General features: G+C 37.3%; 1 long non-coding RNA gene across 3 annotated transcripts in view; it reads left to right on the top strand.

Moving 5' to 3' along the window:
- Nucleotides 1-656: 656 nt before the first annotated feature.
- LOC109365792 overlaps nt 657-4295 on the top strand; it is a 12752-nt gene continuing 9113 nt past the window's right edge. Inside the window, exons 1-2 of one of the 3 annotated variants that reach the window (XR_002111505.1) lie at nt 657-853; nt 1171-1501. This is a non-coding gene — a long non-coding RNA (uncharacterized LOC109365792). The remainder of the gene's footprint in view (nt 854-1170; nt 1502-4295) is intronic. The other 2 variants (XR_002111511.1, XR_002111506.1) reach the window with 2 other exon arrangements.

Here is a 4295-nt window from a genome sequence, read left to right on the forward strand (position 1 = left end):
AATTCTGCTTTGTGGTATTTCTTGAAAACCAGTATTGCAGACTCTTGCTGCTGATGGACAGCTCGATAATATGAATGGAAAAAAAAAAAAAGCTCTCATTTCTAGGGCCTGCTGAGATGAGATTTTTAGTGGGACAGCCAGCAATAAGGAAAGTTTGGGAAGAAGCATTGCTGGGAGTTTGCTGTAAATTAGTGGTCGCCATGCCACAGAACAAAAACAAGGCAGAAAGAAAACTGAGCAATTATATCTTTCTGTTGATCTCAGAAACAAGAACCTCTGTTTTTCCTTTAAATATTTAGAAAGCCAAAACAAGGAAAATGAAGGAGAAGGAAAGACAAACAAACAGAAAGCCCTCAGTATTCTCTACTCTTAAATTGATAACATTCGTGAGAACTCACTACCATGAAAAACAGGGCTTCCCAAAACAGCCAAACTCAAGACAGCACAGTCCAAATAGAGCAGAATCAGATTTCTCTTTTCTTTGTCAACAATACAGGATACAACTAAATATTTTTGTGTTGTCTGAAATATAAGAGGGCCTGGGTTCTCTTCAGTGCATGTAGTTCCCTCACTCTCCAGAGAGGAGGAAAGGAGAAGCTCTAAAAAAGAGGCAGCCCTCCCCCCTGCCTTCCTCCACTGTGGTGCTGCCAGCACTTCCATGTGTGAGGAATGTTAAGGGACACGATGATGTCACAGACCAGGCACCAGGCCGTGCTGTGAACACCTGCTATTTCCTGTGACTTTCAGGGCCAGAAAGTTGTCAGGTGTGAGATCTATAGGTTTTTCTAATTTAAAACCTTATGCAGGTCTATGCATAAGCTAATTTTCCACAAAACTTGTTACCTTTTCTGAGGTAAGCAAATAATGCTTTCAGTGCATTTCCCTACTGCAGCCACAGCTACAATTTCCTCTTTTGAGCAGATCACATAGCTCCAGATAAACGCTGTGTTCTGGCTTCCTCCTTCTCTTACTCCTTGTATGTCCCTTCAGCAGATAGTACCACATTGCACCAGAACAATACTTTTAAGTGAGAGACAGGTCATTCATATTCCACGTTAGCCAGATTGTAGCTTCATGTTTCGTAACCATAGTTCTTACAGGCCCAGGTTTTCTTGGTAGAAAGATAGAAAATAAACAGAAATGATTTTGTGTCACTTGGGAACTTCTTAGGGACAACTTCAGCCTCCACAGCAATTCATAACAGCATTTGGTAGACTTCTCCAAGCCATTTGACTCTGAATGATGAGCCAATACTGCACTTGGACCATGTGAAAAGGCAGAGGTAGAAGTGTTGGCCTGCAGCTGGGAACCTCGGCACCTAGCAAGGTATCTTACACCTGTCTGGAAGATACTGTTAGCATGTATACTCAAAAAGCCAAGAAAAAGGTTGCAAATGCACGAATATAAGTCTACTAGTCAAGGAGAGGGAAGACTATCAGAATTGCACACTCAATATTCAAGACTTCAATTATGTGCTAAGGAGCCATTTCACCAAACAGAGGTGAGCAGTACAATAATATACCTCTTGCTACCTGGCCATACAGCTCAATCCCAAAATACTTTCTTGATAATGTTGAACTGCTATGTAGTTTCTTTACAGTACAAGAGTGGAGCAGAGGGGCCTTGCTGAACTCTTTGCCTTATTTAAGCTGCCTCGTCTGTAAGACAGTATTGGTTGAAACAATCCAGCCTTCTCCTTGATCCTTTAGCTCCATGTTTCCATGATTTCAGTAGTATAAGACCGCTGTTACTGTAGGTGCTTCTTTTATTTGAAGCTTCAGAAAATTTTAGTCCGCAATGTGACTGTTTAAATTACTTTCACAAATGAAAATCCATAATAATTTTCACATTATGAAATCTAGATCTGCCTATAGAAGGCTAGTCAAGCATATGTAACCATTATAGGAAATTGCATCTACCCTATATGGTAGTTTTTGTTTATTTTCCAGATCTCCAGAGAATTGTCTGAGTTGCTTTAGAGATCTGGAAGAGGTTTCTAGGAAAAAAACAAGGCAGCATTTCCAGTAGCAGAAGATGAATCAAATGTTGTATTAGCCTGTAAAGCTTGGCTGTGAAAACTAATGGCAGTGAGATGAAAAAATAGAGTATAACAACAAGGTCCACATGAAACAGATTCTGACTTATCTGTCAGATCTACATAATTTAAAGGCACAAAGCATGGCCAGCCTGCTAGAATGAATAAAGCACATCTTGCTGTGAATGAGGAGACCTACATTTTATCATTTTAAAATTTTGGACTGCAAGGAAAGAGATTAGGGGTTTCAGTAGAATACAGGGGCAATTAATGTTTGGTGAATGCAATAAGAAAGAGAAATTCTTCTGGAGAACACAGGAGATGTGACCCATCAATTTATTTCAGCTTGCATCCTAATGGTCTCCTGAAACCCTTACCAAGAGTCCTGTTCACTCAAATGGCACTTCACCTCATGGCTTCCTTCAAACAAATGTATTATGAGATGATAGACAAATACATTCACAGTTCTCTAATATATGAACTGGCATGAAAGATGCAGGGATTGGGTTATAAATGTAAATCCATCTTGTTTATTCTTTCCTTTCTTAGTAAATTTTCTTCATTTCCTTTCCCAAAAGCTACAGAAACTATAAATACTCCTTACAATATAAGGAGCAAAAGACATTTGTAAGCCTCTCCTTGCCCATGCCATTGCCTTTCAGCTTCTTTATTCTTTCCCAGACAAGAGCAAACGTGCCTTCCTTCTAAATTCTCCTTTTCCCCATTGAGTATATCTGCCAGACATTAAACTCCCTGCTCCATAGCTGACTCTTCTAAACAGCCCAGAAACTACCTCTGAAGCTTTCCATGCCACCATTACCAACAAGTTCGGCTCATCATTCACAGAAATGGTGAAATCATCAGGAGCTTTCTGAAAATTGTCAGGGAAGTCATTTCTCAGGGATGCATGAAAAAAAAAATCTATCCACTGGTTGCCCACTTACAAGTTGATTTTGATCATTAATGATGCTAAGCACTTAACAGTTTCTAATGAAAATAATGTATAGAGCTAAGTGAGAATATTGTGTAGGTGAATCTCACTTCCTAGAAACCTCTGTGACAATGATGAATAAAGGAATACCGACCCCTAAACTTAAACTAAGATTGTAATCCTGTATATTTCATCTGTGGCTCGATGCATTTGTGTTTTACTGAACTGTAGCACATAAATATTTTTATGAGATTGTTACGTGGTGTACGTATTCCACCCTTTCTTGTTCAAAACCCTGTTAGGAAAAGTATTGCCAGATAAAATAAGGAATTTAAGGTTTAGTGAATAGTTCACAAAAATCATTTGATGTAGATAAGATATTATGTGTTTCTAAAGTGAAGCAATACATGATGCAGCATGTGTCAGTTATTTTTTAATTTTTAAATCCAATTAATTGTTCTAGCTACAGTTCCACTAATTTTTATCTAACTGATTAACTAGAGAATAATCCAAATACATTTCAAATTATAAATCTTTCATGATTTGGGAGATTTTATACAAATGTACATTTGACAGTGCTAATTTAAAGCAAATATCATGCTTGATTAAACATTCCCAAGATAAGAAGGATAAACGATTGAATTATTTTATAGATCTAACTACCATTGATATGATGTTATAAACAGAAATATTTTGATGTTCATCATTAATTTTTAAAAATAATTCTTTGGGAAACAGCCAAGAAGGACTGGAGAAGTAGGTCAGAATGTATGTACAAAACATTTGTATTCTTTACTATATAAACACTAATTTATTTATTGAAATAATACACTGTTAATTATTTATTAAAGAAATTACAATTTTGCTGAGCTTCCCTCAAAAGAGAAAAAAAAAAGCATTAAAATGTGGCTAACGCAATAGCCAAGCCTGTGATTGTTTCACATCTCTGCCTCCCAACTGTTTGCCAAGTATTTATTCACAAATCACTATCCACTGAAACATAATCTGCATCAGAGCATCTCCACCAAGCAAGTGAATTACAAAGTGCTTTAGCAAGTGCCGCACTTCAGCTTTAGAAAATATTCAGGTTTCTCTATTGCATCTTCTGTCTCCATATGTAGGAGGCTAAAGCAGGAGAAAAAGTCTTTAGGGATCTGTTTTCTGGAACTGTTGCTAAGGAAGGTAAATTTCACAATACCACTGGCTATTTCCCCAAACCCAGGCTTTTAAAAATACAGATATACCAAATGCTATTAAATAATACAGGAAAAGGAGGGGAAAGACTCTTTGTAAAAAGTGATAAGTAACATTGCACACATAGAAGCTTTT

The sequence above is a fragment of the Meleagris gallopavo genome, chromosome 1 (genome assembly GCF_000146605.3).
Source record: "Meleagris gallopavo isolate NT-WF06-2002-E0010 breed Aviagen turkey brand Nicholas breeding stock chromosome 1, Turkey_5.1, whole genome shotgun sequence".
In the NCBI taxonomy this organism is placed as follows: domain Eukaryota; kingdom Metazoa; phylum Chordata; class Aves; order Galliformes; family Phasianidae; genus Meleagris; species Meleagris gallopavo.